Source organism: Bombyx mandarina, chromosome 13 (assembly GCF_030267445.1).
Source record: "Bombyx mandarina strain Sakado chromosome 13, ASM3026744v2".
NCBI classification, from domain to species: Eukaryota; Metazoa; Arthropoda; class Insecta; order Lepidoptera; family Bombycidae; genus Bombyx; species Bombyx mandarina.
Window position 1 is genome coordinate 7,527,319 of NC_143220.1, and position 19,087 is coordinate 7,546,405.

General features: G+C 42.0%; 1 long non-coding RNA gene across 1 annotated transcript; it reads left to right on the plus strand.

Moving 5' to 3' along the window:
* Nucleotides 1-175: 175 nt before the first annotated feature.
* On the plus strand, nucleotides 176-6,778 carry LOC149501610 (uncharacterized). The gene is made up of 3 exons (XR_016324132.1): nucleotides 176-390; nucleotides 3,847-3,922; nucleotides 5,343-6,778. It is a non-coding gene; the product is annotated as an uncharacterized LOC149501610 (long non-coding RNA).
* Nucleotides 6,779-19,087: the final 12,309 nt, after the last annotated feature.

Consider the following 19,087-nt stretch of genomic DNA (forward strand, 5'->3'; position numbering starts at 1 on the left):
CCGCCGCCCGCTATCGACGCACGCCGCCGCCCGCCCACCACACTGCGCCTGCTTCCTCCGCGCCACGTACCACCTACTTCTCTATTGCTTCTCCTAATTGTTACCTTTCCGTCTCTCTGTTAATCTATCATAAAATATCACAAAAAATATTATAAACAATTGATCCAGAAAACAAATTGTTAAAAGAACTGTACAAGGAATAGTCAAAATCACGAATTTGCTTTAAATAACCTTTTAATATTTATCTGTCTGCTGAGATTCTTAAACACAAACCACACGATTGAGGCAGGTTAGGGTTCAAAATCGATTTTATGACGATGTGTAGAAAATAAAAAGTTCGTGTTATATCCCGTTGAGTATGTTTGTATACCTATGAAGGGGCAAGATTTGGTAAGCTATTGTTTAGAGCGCTGACCCACATTACTTGAACAGACAATGTTTTAACTATATTTTAAAGATAGTTTTAAAGAGGCAAACTTTTTTTCGTAAAATAAACAAGTTGATTTGGGTGTCGAGATTTTAATGCACCTGTGGCGCGAGCACTCAACGATCCAAGAATCGATTCACGAAGATTTAAGCGCAACTGGATAACATAATTCGATCGTTTAGTTGAATAATGGAGGCGTGTGCGGACTGACTGCTTCCTGCCGTGCGGCGCGGCGGCGCGGCGGCGCAGGCCTCCTCTTGTCGACTCTGCGTATGGCTCTCGCTTCATCACAGCATTCTATAGACAAAACTCAAAACTAAGTGCTTATTCTTTACAAGTACAAATAACATAAGTATCGCAGTAACTTTCATAGAATAAAAAAATCAACAAAAACTTGAAACGCGTTAAGGACAACAGGCATATTTTGTCCTAATGTTGACATCCTAATACTAGATGTAGTGGCAGCAGTGTTTCAAGGAAGCCCACCCCTTCGCCTCGATTTGCACTACACAGATGTACACAGTATGCACTTATCTTCCTGTTTAGGCATACATTTTGTATAGTCTGATTAACAGCCAGCGAACTATTATCAGTTGAGTGCCGGTCTTGAAACGGTTTCCCAAAATGGAGACACGTGCCGGTGCTACTGACTGGTGTCCTGGTGCTTGCACCGTTAGAGCTACTTCACTTATACCTGACTTAGTGAATGATGATTCCTGTCCCTGCATTATTCTCCTTGAATTTAGAAATAGTTAAATGTATTAATAGGCTTTGGCCGCTAATATTTTCCAATATTTCAAAAGTTCACACAGCTACATCAGGTCCTCCAACATTACAAGAGGCACTGGTAGTTATAACAACCTTAGTGCCGAATCTCACGCGCTATTGATCCCTTCGTTAGGAAGTATATTGGAAGGGATTGCTGATACAGGGAAAGCGGATTCGAACACAGATAAAGCGGGCGACGAGCGGCACTCGTTAAATTTTATTTGCAACACTTCGCATAATTTCGCTATTCTTTGATTTTGTTTATAGCGCGCTGCAGACAAATGAGGTATTAGGGAGCAAACGTCCGAGACGACGTCGAAGTGCCATCGGTCGCAGGGCGGGCCGGGCGGAGCCGCGGGGCACCCTTTCATTTCATTATCTCTAGTCTTTTTGTTAGATAATTGGCGCTGTTCTCTCTGAATGCGAAAAGTTGCGCGAACTCGTCTCGTTCGGTAAGATTAACACAATTAAGGAAGTTTATAATGGAATTAATGGGAAGCGAGTCGCGCCACCCGCGCCGCTCCTGCCCAACCTAATTAACTCTAAGTAGGTAAACACCGCTCTCAGACGAAAACATTTCACCTGAAACCACAGAACTAAAATTTTTGTAAGAACAATTTAAGTTAAACAGTGTCTTTTCTCATATTTTATGTCCTTCTCAAACATTTACTTTTACATCAACACGCGATATTGTTAATTGCAACTTCGTCTACAGTCTATAGTGATACATGTTTTTAGATTGAAACAATTACTCTGCTATAGAATCATCTATGAGAGGCTGCATGCTATATAGGCATCGTGCCTCAATAACGACGCTTGTTAAGATAAGGGTTATAGTCGTAGGGCTGTGTGCTGGGGAAAGTTTGTTCGCAGGCTATTCAAGAAAACATGGCATAGGCACCTGCTCCGACAATAGCGGACAGGGTTCCTTTCTCCAGTAATTTTGAAATATGACTTTGCATCTCTAGATATACTCCAGAGCTCCATCTTTGCCAACAGTGCTAAACGAGCTCGGGGAACATTTCACGGAAAGTCACCACTGCCCATAAAAATAGACAATGTGAGAAATAAAAGCAAATCGCGTCCTATTTTGAATACGCCATTTCTACATGATTCACTTCGAAAGCTCTGTGGCCCAATGATAATCAACGCAAAACTCTTCTGGTGTTTGGGTGTTGAAAGGATTTTTATGTAGCAAGCCTACTCGTCTATCGCAATGTCCGTGAGCACCTCCCTCTCCGCGTATAGTTCATCCTCGATGAACTATACGTTTTTTATTGATATACAATGTAGGCTGGATCTGCCTATTGTTAAGCTACTACTGGCATCCATGATACCTGAGAGACTTCTGTGAGACGCAAGATGACAGTTCCCGTCTAGCTGGGCTCAAATTATGCCTTACTAGCATTTGTTATTTAAGAATAAAAACTTAAGGGCTACCAATCAAAGTGAGAACACTGTTCCTGCGAGCGTAGGTCGGAATGTTGCAGGCTTTACTCGTGTCTATTACTTCATAACAAGAGAGACTAGGTTCACTAAGAACCGTTGACTTTTTCCATCAGTCGCGTCAACACGACAGTTGGCAGCGACGAGGGCACGGCGCTTTACTTCCGTACTACCGTAAACGATAAAAACGTGTCCTTTATCGGATCCACGCGGCAGAGACTCTGGAGGCTGTGCAAGGACTAGTCTTCCCATGACCGGTAAGACTGGTTGAGGACTCGGTCCGTCTTCTAAGATCGGCGTCTTTCATCTAGTACCGCTCTAAGCCGGAGAATGATCTCCGAACAAAGCTGACGCAAAATCCTCTTTCAGTATTAGAAAATAGTATCAGCCTAATTAGTGGATATTGCATATTGTATGAACAGTTGTCGAACACTGGCGCTGATTGATTATTATCAGCCCGTGCATAGAACGCCGAACCCGCAATATTGATTTTGCGGGTCGCTTTCAGGAGTACGGCCGTTTGATTTTATACATTTCTGACGATTGCGGGCGTGCATTGCAAACTGATATAACTAGTTATAGTTATAGTGTAATAGTTCCATTCCCCTCTATCAGCTCTGACGAAAAGCTGCTACGACAAATTATTAACATGCTTAGTTTGTCTTGCTTGATTATGTCAGGGCGTCTTGTGAGTCCGCACCGGTGGGCACCAGTGCCAATATAGGCGCGCGATAAGCGAAGCAGTCATCTCCTGCGGCTTGAAGGACGTTGCAGGCTAAAGAGAGATTAAAGCCAAAACGATTTCATTGTAGCTTATCGTCAATTTAAAGTATGAATTTCCATTATAACTATGTAGCCCTCTGTGCTTAATCCGATATGTACCTACACAGTTTTCTGAAAGTGGATCAAGATGTTTAGCAAAATTGATTGATCGCAGAAGTGCATGAGGGCTGCGACGACGTCGCCCCGGGGGCAATCATTTATTTATTACTTTACTCTTAGAGTGTATATTAGCGACCGATTTGTGCGAAACTTGTAGCCACTTAGCGCCGACGCCGCGACCTACTCGTACGTACAGTTACTAATAAAGTAACATGTTGTATTCTGCGCCCGCCCGCGCTCCACTATTAAGATGCCAGTGTACTGAAGACTAATTTGTTGTCATCTGTTATAATCTTACTCTTAAAATTCCTTTTTTGTCTCAGAAATAAACAGAGAGCACACGACTCAACTGACATTAAACAGCTACAATCCGCGGTTACCAATGAGGCGCACGGTCAGGTAACAATTGCATTTCAATAGTAATTTTATAGTACTGTTAGTAATTAATAGTAGTTGTTAGTAATAGTAATAGTACTGTTGAAAGTGCGACCTTAGTAGAACTCATGTCTCAAGCTGGGTAGCAACATTTACGTTGTAGATATCTATGGGCTCCGGTAACCGCTTAATACCAGGTGGGCCGTGAGCTCGTCCACCCGTCTAAGCAATAAAAAAATTAATACCCTATTACCTTTATATTGTGTCGGACAGGACACCCGCGGCTTCCACCCAGTGTGGGTCAGTACAAGACTTGTCCTGTGAAAGCTCTCCATCGCTCACGACCATGTACGGGTACACCGATTGTTAGCACTCTCTTAGGAAATTGCCATGATTACTCTACTTTAATTAGCCACACACAATATAAGCGAAGCTCATCTTGCAGTTGCCGCAACAGATCGCTCGTAATTCGTCTATGTAATGAGATTGCATAGACGGGTGAACGAACTCACGAACCACTTGCCATTAATCAGGTACAGAATCCCACAGACAGCACAACGTTAATGCTACCGTGACCCTTGAAACAGGTCAAAACTCAATACTGAGTTTCGGTTTCAGGACGATTTGTTGAGCGATACGAGTGAGCAGGCTTATACAGGCTTTGTTTGTTTGTTTCAGACAAATAATTAGGGTTCCGCACAAAAATAACATAAAATTGTGAACAAAGTTCGATTCAAATAGTTTTATTTAATAACCGATAAAACAACACACAATAACACAGCAAAGTGGCCGAGCTAAGTATGTTTCGTTGGTGTCATACGGGTAAGATCGTTTCCTATAGGTAGGTACATATATAGAGAGAAGTGTAGGTACATGTAGGTTGTTATCGTTCTGCATAAACCTATTAAAGCTCGATGTTTAGCGAATATTGTTGTTGTCAAGGCGTCTGAAAGCTTTATGAAAATAATGAGTTTTATCGACCGAAGACGTCTACTCTACACTCCCTTTTCAACCTACAGATTATTAAATCTATGTATATCTACATTACCGTGTTACATTGAGACTTTATTATGCTGCTATATATTGAGCTTTGAGGATTCTGTCAGATATTTAGGTGTAGGTCTGATCTTAATACTCATATTACCAATGGTCCAGCCGCAGTTACGCAGCCGACCACCTCTAAAGGCTGACACATTTCCATATCTCATCCAATACCAATAGCAGTTTGCACTCCCCTAATTCTTAAAGCTACAGTCGCCTGAGGAATAAGGCGCCAAGTGTACTCGTATCAACCAATGTGGTTATGTCGGTGTTTAAATACACCAATTCTAATAAAATACGTACTTAACAGTGTTCCAAAAACGATTACCACGAAGAACAAATAACATTATGGGACATAAATGAAACTCGCTAAAATTATAGTTTGCGTAATTGTTGGTTGCAGGGTGTGGTGGAAGCCCGCCCGGCGCGCGCCACCACCCGCCCGTCTCTGTCGCGAAGCAATGCTGCGTTTTGGTCTGAAGAGCGGAGCAACCCTATTAAAATATTAACTATTCGTACTTCTTATCTCATGTCTTAAGATGATATTGATGTGATATTGATTTTTATATCTATAGGCTCCGGCAACCTCTTAACAACAGGAGCCCGTGAGCTTGTCGATTCATCGTGTTTCAAGGACATGTAGAAGCACATTAAGTCGTTTTACATCAAATTTTAAGTCCTCTCCACAGAAAAACATTAGTCAAAAAGAAAAGTAAAAGAAATGTCGAAAATGTATAAAAAATAAAAGTTAAAAAGTCGACAAATAAAACGATATCAAGCGTTAGCTCTGAATCTCATTGTCCTCTGAATGCCTGTATGTCTGTATGAAGCGCCCAAAACAGCAAAAGCGCCGAGATTAGAGGGGCTGCCAGGCATCCGACCCTCGTACCTGATTTATAGCTTACAGACACCCTTTTGTAACAGCCTCTGATCTCTGCGAATTTTCTCTACTAAAACACAAAATAAAACTACTTCAAAATTTGTATGTTTATTTATTTATTAGTGTAGGTGGATATTTTGCAGCATCAATTCGCAGTGAGATGAAATGCAAGATATTTCAAATTCACAATCATTTGTTCTCATTTGGGTGTCGTTTATTTACTTCTTAAATAATTGCAGTTTGTTTTTGCGCTGTAAAACAACATATTCAATAATAATAAAGAGATGCGTGAAATGTATGGCTTCGGGAGAGCACGGGGCACGTCTGCCGGAAGCGACGCGACGCGACGCGAAGGTCCAGCTATATATTGGTGCGTTCTGACAAGTTCGTACTTATCTTCATATCATTAAACGGTAATGTTTTCCGTTCTCGTCCCGTTTGTAGTTTGTGCCCGTGTCGACACGGCACGGTCGGCACAGCATGCGGCACGACACGTTCAGTGTCCAGAACCGTTTATTTCCACCTTAAGTTATTTATTATTTGACTGTTGAAGCGAGTCACGCGCTCTCACTAGTCGTATGAAAAGTGATTTCTCCCGCTTCGACAGGTGAAATAGCTGTTTCCCAACACGTTGGAAGCCGGGATTGACTCATCCATCAATGTACCCGAGAAAGTAATGAATTTATGCGCTCGTTTGGCGACGACCGCGGCCGCGGGGACCGCACGCAGCGTACACTATACGTTCACTACACGTTCACTACACACGAACATAATACGGAACTCATTTAGGTTATAGGGAGATCAATATCGGTGTGGAACAAGCGGTCAAGAACGATTTTCATACACAAAGTATCTTATTTTATTTTTTATTGCTTATACGGGTGGACGAGCTGACGGTGTCAAGCGGTTACCGGAGCCCTAGACAGCAACAACAGAAAATGCCGCCACCTACCTTGAGACATCTGGTGGCGGGCGGTGCCGTAGCAAAACGAGAGGACGGGATCATCCTTTACAATTCCTTAGAGTCCTCACCGAACATACGATATAAATTTACCTGCCAACGTCATTTTAGTCACGTATTCATAATTTACTGAATATTTATACTAATTATATGATGTTATATTTATATATTCATATGTTTTTTTACCTCTATTTATTATTGCCACAATAGGCAAAAAATCTGAACTTCCGCATTCCCCTTCAAAAGAATTGCCCTTTTTTTTATTGTCCCCGTAAGCATACGGCCCACCTGATGGTGAGTAGTTACCGTCGCCCATGGACTTCAGCAATGCCAGGGGCAGAGCGAAGCCACTGCTTACCGCTTATACCCCTTAGTAAAGTCATAGCGCTCGGGAAACACCGTGGAGGGGAGCTCATTCCATAGCCGTATGGTACGTGGCAAAAAAGTCCTCTGGAAACGCACTGTGGATGACCGCAGTGGCTCCAGATAGTATGGATGAACTCTACACCGGTGGCGGACGGTGCGATGGTAAAAACGGGATGACGGTATCATCTCGAACAATTCCTCAGAGCCCTATTGTCGGGCCACTTTCAAATGTCTACTGACCCTAACAATAACACTGTGTGCGCTATTTTATTTTATTTTTATTTATTTTATTTTATTAGGAAGACAAACAGTGAATTTAAACTATATAAACTCTAAACTTACAACTGAACACCATTTAAATGTCTCCGCATTTAAATAACTACAAACGATTGTGGCGTCGCATCGCCTAGAATTAAATAATTAAAGTAAAACGTAAAACAAAACCAAAAATAAAACAGTTTGAGAAAAAAAAAACCAGAAAAACGTAGTAAATAGAAAATAATTAATTAAATATTTGCATTCAACCATCGACTGACTAATGTTCTCCTAATACTCTTAGTAGAAGTGTTGAAAATGTCCAGTTCAGGGAAGTCAGCTAGAGCATTGAAACTGTTAGCAGCTCTTATAAAGAATGCATTACGTCTGTAATTTGTACCACCACGAGGTACTCCGAGACGAGATGATTGACGGCTCTCGCGCATTATGGATCTCGGGGGCACCCTTAAACATAACAACGATAGAAGATAAGACGAGTCCACCTCAGACTGAGCTATTTTACTATAAAGAACAATATCAGCTATCCTACGTCTTTCCTCCAGTGGAAGTATGTGATGCCTTCTACATCTCGTCTCGTAGTCGGGATCATACACTTTAGTTTTAAATTGAAGAAACCTCATGAATTTGGTCTGTATGGTCTCCAATCTATTTATATAAATTTTATATCGCGGATTCCATACCTGCGAACAATACTCTAGGATACTGCGCACATATGCACAGTACAGCACCTTAAAAATTTTAGCACTAGTAAATTGCGCACCAAGCCGCTTGATAAAACCTAATGATATATAGGCTCTTTTCACTATATTGTCTATATGCTTCTCATAAGACAGTTTCCTATCATGTATTACCCCCAAATCGCAAAATTCATCTACATTTGCCAGATTTGTTCCTATAAGCTGATATGTGAACTTAACAGGTGTAGTCTTATGTGTGAAGGTCATGGCAAAACACTTCGAAACGTTGAGGTCTAATTTATTAAGATGACAATATTCCTCGAGCCTTACAAGATCCTCCTGTATCATCTGACAATCATTGGAAGAGTTAACTTTTCTATTAACTTTCATGTCATCCGCATACAAGAGGAAGTTCGAAGACCGAAAACATGTACCTATATCATTTATAAAGATATTAAACATCAACGGGCCGAGCAGAGACCCTTGAGGAACACCAGAAGGGATCCCTCCCCAGGAAGAAGCATGTCCGTTGACCACAACCTTTTGTGATCTATTTTCAACATAAGAAGAAAACCACCTGAAGAGACTACCATGAATTCCAGCATTAAAGAGCTTTTGTAGCAGAATCGTGTGATCGATGCGGTCGAATGCCTTACTGAAATCAGTAAAGACAGCATCAACTTGACCACCAGAATCCATATTACGTGTGAGATATTCCGTGAAGGTAACTAAGTTAGTGGTAGTCGATCTATTCTTCAAGAAACCATGTTGTTGCGCTATGAAGGTAGGTTTTAAAAAAGCGTACAACTGTGAATACACAACTCGTTCAAACACTTTAGCAAATAAGCACAATTTGGATATAGGCCTATAATTTTTTTATAATTTCTTTATTGCCTTTTTTGTGAACAGGTGTTATGAACGCAGATTTCCAGATCACAGGCACGATTCCTTCATGAATTGACCTACGGTAAAGTATGACCAAAGGTGCAAGCAAGTTCTCAGAACGTCTAACTATGAATAGGGGTGGAATCCTATCAGGACCTGCTGCTTTTGACAGATCTAAAGCCTTTAGCAGTTTCAAAATCTCAGCCGGATCAATTTCAATACTGGATATGCAGTCAGAGTGTGCAATGTTTGTATTAACACCCAGGAGCCGGTCAGCAGTACTGTGATCAGCCGTAGCAGTATTAAGGAAATTTGATTGGAAGTATTCACAAAAAAGATTACAGATAACGTCCCCAGAGTCAGTTGTTTGTCCTTCGTATGTGAGAGTAGAAGGAAGGTTATTTGCGCTACCTTTGTTAGTTTTAACAAATCTCCAGAAGAACTTAGGATCCTTTAAGATAGAACTTTCGACCGACGCGATATAAGCTCTATAACAATCATCTTCCAATATTTTAGCTCTCTTACGGAGGAGAGAAAAGGTTTCATAATCGTCAGTATTGCTGTATTTCTGGTATTTTTTCAAAAACTTGTATTTTTCCTTCAAAACTTTTTTTAACGGGGATCTGTACCAGGGTGGGAACAAACTAGGAGCATAAATACTTTCGAGGAACGTGTTTATCGATTACGTCATATAAGATCTTATAAAAATTATCGAGGGCCTCGTCAATGGAAAAATTTAGTAAAAAGCTGTCCCAGTCTTTATCCGCAAGTGACGAGTTAATAGACTAAAAATTTCCAGAGTGGAAGCAATACTTTAACCTAGGTTGAACTATTAACTGTTTTATATCAGTTAAAGACAGAAATATATTCAACGATTTATGATGAACATCCTCCTTCACTAAAGGGTCGTCACAAGCACTGATTTCAAGCTTTGAGTTCGATAAAACCCAATCAAGTACCCTATTATTAGTATTATAAAAGTAATTAAATTGATAGAAATTACATTCTGCCAAGACATCAAAAAAGTAGATTTGCGCATTCCCACTAATGCCCTGTGGCTGTGTAAAATCTTCGTCAGTGTCAAAAGACCATTTGATATCTCTCATATTAAAATCCCCGGTAACTATAAATGTATCATTAGGGCATGAGTCCATTGCTAGAGAGAGTTTGTCTGTAAAGTTGGTTAGCTGAGAATTGAAGTTGTAGCCATGTTTTTCATCACATAAATAGAGGGAACAAAAGTGTATATTTACAACACCACGACTTTTAGTATTGAATGTCACCGTAACCCATATATCCTCGGCAGAAGACGACCATTCCGGGCGGCGCGACGCCATAAGATCGCGTCGTATCGCTATCAGTACGCCTCCACCATACAATTCATTTGTAGCTATATAATTTCTATCCCGTCTAAACACAATGTACCTATCATCGAACAGCTCACAGTCACCAATACTATCCATTAACCAAGTTTCCGTGATTAAGATAACATCATAGTTATTGAGTAGGACATTTCTTTTAAAATCAATTGTTTTGGTACGTAACCCTCTAGTGTTTTGATAATAAATACTAAGCTTTACATTAGCCATTTGATAAGAATTTTGATACAATAGCTGAAATAAATCGAAATAAGCAATTTTAAATGTAATATTATAAACAAAAATAAAGAATAAAATAAATTGATTTTAATAAACGTACCAAGACAATCATTTTCACGAACAAAGTAATTCAGCAACACAAAACGATATTGTAGAAATAGTAAATACTCAAATCCCGACATCCCCGACCTTTGGTGCTTCTCCCTTATGCTCTGTTCGTAGTAGTACCACTATTTTCATCTATTTTCCTCCACAATCACCCTGTTCATGTTGAGAAATCGTGATAGACTATCACCACTCTACCTTTTGCAAAAAGGGTACAGTTACAGTACTCTCTAAATATCAGGTTAGTTTGGAGCAATACGCTAACACAATACCATTAGCGACTTACATTATACAAGAACAATGTCGGAATCAATTCGCGGGAGGAAATAGGCAAATAAAAACGACAATGCGTTGTTGCATTTTGTGATCTATTCCAGGGCATCAGCATTCACGTTGCGGTGTCTATGAGTCTGTCAACCACATAACATCAGGTAAGCTGTGAGTTCGTGTACCGTCTAAAGCCCGGGTTAATCTCGCCGCATGAACCACTCAAATTGTTATTGTATGCAGTTGTACATTATTTAAATTATAATATTTTATTTTTCCTTGGTAAGTAATATGTTTTATTATCATTACACAGAAGTAGGGAAAATTAAATGACATTTTTGTTATAGGATTTGAACGGTGGTATAATCGGTATAAATCGATATCAGTAGGCAGCGCGTCTTACCATGGATCACCACGGGCCATAGAAAAGTTACATTTGCGAAACATCGGAAAAAAATATTTAAATCAATAATGAGATGATGATAAATGAGAAAGGAATAAGCTTCTAGGTGTGACTTTTTTTTATAGCTTAGATGAGTGGACGAGCTCACAGCTCACCTGGTGTTAAGTGGCTACTGAAGCCCATAGACATCTACAAGGTAAATGCGCCACCCACCTTGAGATATAAGTTTGAAGGTCTCAGTATAGTATAGCTACAACGGCTGCCCTACCCTTCAAGCCGAAACGCGTTACTGCTACACGGCAGAAATAGGCGGGGTGGCGGTATCTACCCGTGCGGACTCACAAGAGGTCCTACCACCAGTAATTAACTACGCAAACTATTATTTTGCAGGTTTGATTTTTATTACACGATGTTATTCTTTCACCGTGGAAGTTAATCGCGAACATTTGTTAAGTTCGTATTTCATTAGAAAAATGGGTACCCGCCGTTGCATCGCTAGATACGAATGCACCGAACGTCTTATCCTTTAGGCCACGACGACTTCTATACATTATAAGCATTAAAAATGGGTTAGCAATAGAGATATAGGTGTTTGTCTGCATAGAGTAATGCAGTGTGTGAGTCAGAAGGAACAGATGCGGCGTTCGTGATTACGTTACACGTCTCGGCTGGTCTTGGAATCACAAGAAAATAGAAGTCGTTCAGTAACGGGTCGGAGGTCGTAAAACACGCAGGAGGCGCTCACTCCAACGCTCACTCTGACAGCAGATACTCTTGACATAAACAAGCTTTTATTACAAACATTGAACGTTTATTTTTCCAAGGTCTCTGTGAGAGCACCGCCGGCGCGTGCCTGTCCGCTACATTCCACCAATCAGACACAAAATCAATAGTTTTCCTATGTTGCCGAGTCGATGCCGCAATCTTTACGATCTTGCGACGTGGCGACATGGCGACTAGTCCTCGTCAGGGAAACACTGATGCGAGGGCTTGCCAAGTATTTGTATCGCCACGGCACCGGTCGACAAGGTCGGAGCCGTCCCCTGCTGCGAGAATCGCGCTGCTGGTATACTTAGACAGGCGCAGCGCACCACCAGTAGTGTGGAGCGCGGGGGGAGCGCGGAGGGAGCGCGCAGGGGTGCGCGGCGGGGTGGGCGGTGCAGTGTTCTGTTGACCCAGTTCGACGTCGTTAATCGTATCACGTGAAAAACCTTGCGTGTGCCGGTCGTTGACCTGCGGTCGCCCCTTCAAACCTGCCGATACCTTGCCAGCGTTGCTGTTAAAACTTCACTGAAGGCACCACATCCAAATCTAAAATAACCCTTTACCTCATTCCTTGCAAAAAGGAAAACAAAGATAACACAGGAACACGTGAGTCGACTAGAAGAGACGGAGCCGGGCCTTTATAGTTAAACTCTAAACTAGTTTTGTAACTCAGACAAGAATGTGTCAAACGCAGTAAATGATGCAAATTCCTCCCATTTAATATTACAAATGTATAAATGTATATATTGATATTTGAACCCTTAATTTGGAAGCTTATGTAAGCACAAACCACGCGTTAGTCACCATTACATTTTGCGCAAAGCAAAATGAGGAGCATCGCCATCGAGTCATCACGACGCACCTTGTGTTAAATGCCTACACGAGCCCGTGGACATCACAATGTGAAACCATGATACATGAGGTTTTTTTTTGCCCAGGCGGTTTATTGAGGGAGACGAGCATACGGCCCACCCGATAGTGAGTGGTCACCGTCGCTCATGGACGTCAGCAATGCCAGGAGCAGAGGCAAGCCGTTAACAATCCAACCCTTCAAACCGAAATGCATGACTTGCTTAGGTAAAGTAGTGATACCTACCCTTGCGGGCTTACAAAACTGCCAACGGAAAATTATTACCCAAATTATAAATTGTGAGTTACTATATCCACGTTGTTGTTTTATATACAGCGGCTGGCTACGCCCCCGGCAGTGCTGAAATCCATGAACAATGATCACACCCACCACCAAGTAGGAGGTATATTCGTCAACTGTACAATAGCAATGGCAATTAATTACATTCATCAAGTGGGCTTTGCGCTCGTATGCCCATCGACACCATCAAAAAAGCTAAAGTTGTCAGGTTCAGTTAGCACCCCAACACAGGAAACCTACCTACCTAGTTTGTTATTTTAAATTTGAGTGATAATCCTTATTTGAATATGTAGCTGTGACAATCCATTACAAAACACATTCGACGAAGGCCTGAATCGCACTAACGACAGCTCCGCTATCGAACGACAAACTTCAGAGCCACGCGAGGGACCTACCTCTTTGACATTACAGGTCATCCATGCTGGAAGCGCTGCGTGGTTGTTGCTGAGAACGCAGATACTTCTATTTTCCCATATGCTTAGAACACAAGCGTTGATTTTAGTTGAGCATTTTAGCCTACAAGCCAGTCTCTGTGCTTTCCGTATACTTTATTTGTATATCTCTAGGTCTGTTATTAGCCACATCACACTATACAAAACTACCTAAATCAGCAGCTTATACATCAATCGATACTTTGTTCAATAACTTTGGATCAGATGAATATTATGAAATAAATCTGTCTGTTAGCGACTTACGGTGCTTACGTTATGATGAGCACGGACTCCGACACAGGAGGTCAGTAAACTCATTTCATTAAAATACTTATTTTTGCTCGATATGTCAACTCTCAACTTTCCGTAGATATTTGATACGGGCATTTAAAGAAGGTAAAGCGTATATAAAACAGTCCAGTCGCTGGACTGCACAAGGGCGGTACTGCCGACACAGGAGCAGGTGACGTCATACAATACGTACCTACTAAATTGCCAATAACTCGGATGATTTATGACGACGCAACTTCCTATAAACAGGCATTTACTAATCGAAGCGAGCCCGGCTGACCGACTCTCACACTCTGTAACTGAATCATTCCCCAGTAAGGTTTCGCCTGTTTGTTGTAATTTGTTTCGATTTACATGATTTTAACAATTAAATGATGTTTAATGACATTCTTCTTTGTCAGACTCATCAGTCGTTCATATTGTGATCTCCTATGTGGCTGTGTTTCAACAAAACATGTTCTTAGAATAATGGCATTGTATGAATTAACCTATACCTACATGTAACTAGATTTTGAAACAATGCAAATTTAATTTATCTACAACGAGAAATTTTTGCACAAAGTGTGAGCGCGAGCAATGCGTGATGGACGCAATGACCGGCGACAGGTGCAACGCATTACCGACTGCTTCCGCAGCCGTCGCCGCCGCCGCCGCCGCCGTGCATGACGCCACGCTAATGGAACGCAAGAAAGCTCCCCAGATCGTTCTATCATGCGCCTGTCAAAATATAATCGAATCTGGCTTCAAGGCGCTTGTGGTTCGATCTTATTCCTTCATTGTAAAATTCGTTCACGAGCACGTCTCGATAATGTATTTATTTAGGAAATGTGTACTTGCTCCCGGCATTAGAACTCGGTCATAGTCACTACCTACAACACTCTAGGCGAGCAAATAGGCTGGACCAATGTAGTCTTCAACCAAAAAAAGTTAATGATTAGTCGACAAAAGGAAGAGTTCTTTCAACGGGTCCACATTCCCCTTATAATGTGGATTTCGCAATACAGGTCAGCAGATTGGGATGGAATGGGTGAATTTTATGTATCCTACCCATGGAGCGACTCCGCTGTTCCTCTGGTGATCCTAACATTAGTGCGGGCCGACTTAAATACGTGGTGCTTGCGGAAATTGAATTGTTCATTCTTTTTTTGAGGTACACGATGGGGGTCCTGATAATAAAGCCAGTAGGGATGCTGCACACCTCAAGCGGTCCGTCTATGCAGCATGGAATTATGCTTACGAGATGTGATCCTAGCGTTTCAGGGGAAGGCAGAAATTTAACGCCGCTTCTAGGTCCTATAAGGGGACTATTGCCAAAGCGTAATCGGAGCACGTTACCAGAATTCGCGAGCGACGGAAGAGCTATCCCTCCGGGAACCGTGCTTTCTCGTCGCTGGCTAAGGCTGCAGAAGGTAACTTCTGCAGGTCTAGTCTGGAGTCTAGCAGGCTGACCTTCTGGTCAAACTCTTTGCCTCGTACTTGACTTTGGATGACGAGGGAGCCAGGCTGCCCAATATCTCCCGGTGTGACAGCTCCCTGTCTGAGATTTGTCGCACAGCGTGTGGTCACGCAGGAGCTTTGGCTTCTCGATGTCCATAAAGCGAGTGGGCCGGACTGCATTCCCGCAATGGTTCTAATAAAGAATTTTTTTTTATTGCTTCGATAGGTGCACGAGCTCTGAGCCCTCCTGGTGTTAAGTGTTTACTGAAGCCTACAGACATCTACGACGTAAATGGGTCAACCACCTTGAGATATAAGTCCTCAGGTCTCAAGTATAGTCACAACGGCTGCCCCCCCCTTCAAATCGAAACGAATGAAGGGTAACCGGTCGGACCGCTAACGGATAACTTCATTGCTTTCGAAGGTGATGGAGCGAAACATAAACATCCAGCTCCTTAAGTATCTTGAGGATCGCCCGCTGATCAGTGACCGACAACACGGTTTCCGTTACGGTCGTTCAACTAGTGATCTTGTTGTATACCTAACACATCGATGAGCTGAAGCCTTGGCAAACAAGGGCCAGGCTCTCGCTGTAAGCCTTGACATTACGAAAGCCTTCGACAGGCGGGCATAGGTCACTTTTATCGAATAGAAGATAGATCATTTATCATGATTAAAACTGAGTGGGACCAAGGTTACTACCCTGACTGACCCCTGATCTTGTAAAATAAGTTTTAGATTCGAAACCCGCTAACTCAACATGCTGAGACCTATCAGAGAGATAAGAAGAAAATAATTTGAGGAGTTTTGGGGTAAATCCGAATGAAGCAAATTTCATCAACAGTACGTCATTATCGATACGGTCGAAGGCTTTTTCAAAGTCTAAGTATACAGCGTCGACTTGTTTCCCTGCATCCATTTCAGCAGCAACATAGTTGACGAAATTAATATGGTTAGTTGCCGTAGATCTACCAGCTCGAAAACCATATTGACTGTCAGTCAATTGGTTCCGGATCTGCGCACTAACATGTTTATTAATAATGGACTCAAATATCTTTGCAAATACTGATAATACTGCGATGGGTCGATAGTTTTTCACATTTGTGCGGTCACCACCCTTGAAGACCGGAGTTACTCTAGTGTGCTTCCACGTAGATGGATATGTGGACATTTGGAGTGAGAGATTATATACACTAAACACACTTATACAATCCTTAGCCAAAAAGGAAGGGATACGATCTGGACCTGATGCGGAGAACGGCTTAATGCGCTTCACAGCACAGCGCAGGTCGGTATTATTTACAGTCAATAAAGCTACTCGAGCACTGGAACAAAACTGTGATGTTATTGCTGCACTATGCTGGGCCTCAGTTGGATCTAATTTGGGTTCATCGGCTAAGAAAACTGAACTGAAGTAAGTTGCAAATGCATCTGCCGCGTATTGTCCTTCCACAGGTTTTCCCAAGTAATCATAATATTTATTACAATTATGTCTACTTTGTCGCTTATCTTTAATAAACTTCCAAAATATTTTTGGATTATCACCGATGTCTCTCTCTATACTCAACAAATATTTTTTATACGCTGTCTCCATCAGATATCTTAATCTACTCCTATAATATTTAAACAATTCTAAATTTACTTCTTTTCCCTCAGCTTTGTACCTTTTGTGGTTAAAATGTTTGAATCTTAAGTTTTGTATTATTTCGGAAGTAAACCAAGTTGGGTATTTATTGGTTTGATTTGTTACTATACAACGTTTGGTCGGCACACAGTAGTCGATTATAGAGTATAATTTGTTATAAAATGTATTAAGAGCGATGTTGACATCCGTCTCAGAAACAATGTCACTCCAATCAATCTCAGCAAAAGATGCATATAGTACATTAATATCAGCTTTACGAAAATTCCATTGGAAGCCGCGATCCAGTACGTAGGCTGGATCGGATGATAGAGGGAGGGAGGGCATGCCGGCGCCGACACAGCACCGCCTGCTAGGCCATCGCACGGATACTTCAAGCGTCGGATGATAGCAGTCCTCCGGCACGAGAGCACCGATTCCCCTCACAACACAGACACGCTCTCTGTGTAGTCCACTCAAAACGAAATCCAAGATACCTCCATGATGATTTGGAATAGTATTAAATTGCGTTAATTTACAAAAATTTAAGAAATATTCGAATTGCTCGCGTACATAGGTAGACACAGAATTTAAATTGAAATCACCAATAACAACTACTTCCACCGGAGCAAGTTTACAAATAACATTTTCGATGGTTTGTAACACATGTATATACTCCATATTATTATAATTAGGCGGTAAGTATACTACACAACAGAGAAACTTAATATTTTTATAAGTTATTAATACAAATAAAACCTCCTGCGCAGCCGTGAGACCATCAATATTAGTAATACGGCGTGAGGAGAAAGTGTCGCGAACAGCGAGCAAGACGCCATGGCGCCACCCGCGCCTGCATCGTTAGCACGATCCTGTCGATAGACAGTATTACTATATCCCCTAGGGAACAGCTCTCCATCATATACCGAACTAACAAGAAATGTCTCGGTAACAGCTGCCAAATGTGCATTCGTATTCAAAAGTGATTTTTTAAATAAACTTAACTTAGATCTAAGACCGCGTACATTTTGATATAAAATATACACTGAAAACGATTTACCAATATTTTTTGTATTTTTAAATGTCGCTGGGCTTACGAAATCCCCGCCGCCATTGACGGCTGTTTCTCCGATACTATAACCATCAACACTGGTATCCCACAAGGTTCGTGGCTCATTTTTATGCTACATGTGATCAAAACAAAATGTGTCGGAAGTGGAGAACTCTCTGAGACGGGTCTCTGAGTGGGGTGAACTGGGACCCTTTTGTCATAGTGCCACAATTTCGCCAAATTGGCTTCTAAAATGTTGAGAGTTCTCAATAGAGCGAAGCAGTATTTCACGCCTGGACAAAGACTTGCGCCCTACAAAGCACAGGTCCAGCCTTACGTGGAATAGTGCTCCCACCTTTGGGCCGGGGCTCCCAAGTTTCCCGAGCGCTATGACATGTCCTTCTTCAAAACAGTCTTGCGGAGGGTACTCAGTAATAGGCAGCGGCTTGGCTCTGCCCCTGGCATTGCTGGCATCCATGCGCGTCGATAACCACTCACCATCAGGTGGGCCGCATGCTAGTCCGCCTACACAGGCAAGAAAAAAAATATGTTTACGACTCGTATTAGCCCAATAAAATTCAAACGATACATATGGTAGGTACCTATATTGTGCGGTGGCGGTGGCTGCTGTAAACTAACATCTTTAGAAACTCTTTGTTCTGAAACTTTTCAATGCGCCTACTCACTCTTTTCAAAAGAATAAATATATCACTACAGTCAATTTAACATGAAATGTCACAATAGCCGCCACGTATGCCAGAAGCTGTAAGTTCAAACACATTGTAATGTGAATAATCGCAAGGTATGAGAGGGAAGCGAGCGAGGGTGGACGCGGGAGGCGCGTGCGCGAGTGCCGTGCTGCGCGTGCTGATTGTGTACGCCAGCATTGTGCTGGTGCACTCGCTACTGTACTGGGGCCGGCGACTGTTGCGCGCATGGCTCGCCGGCCGCGCACCTGGCCCGATCCGAGCTTCACGCGCCGCC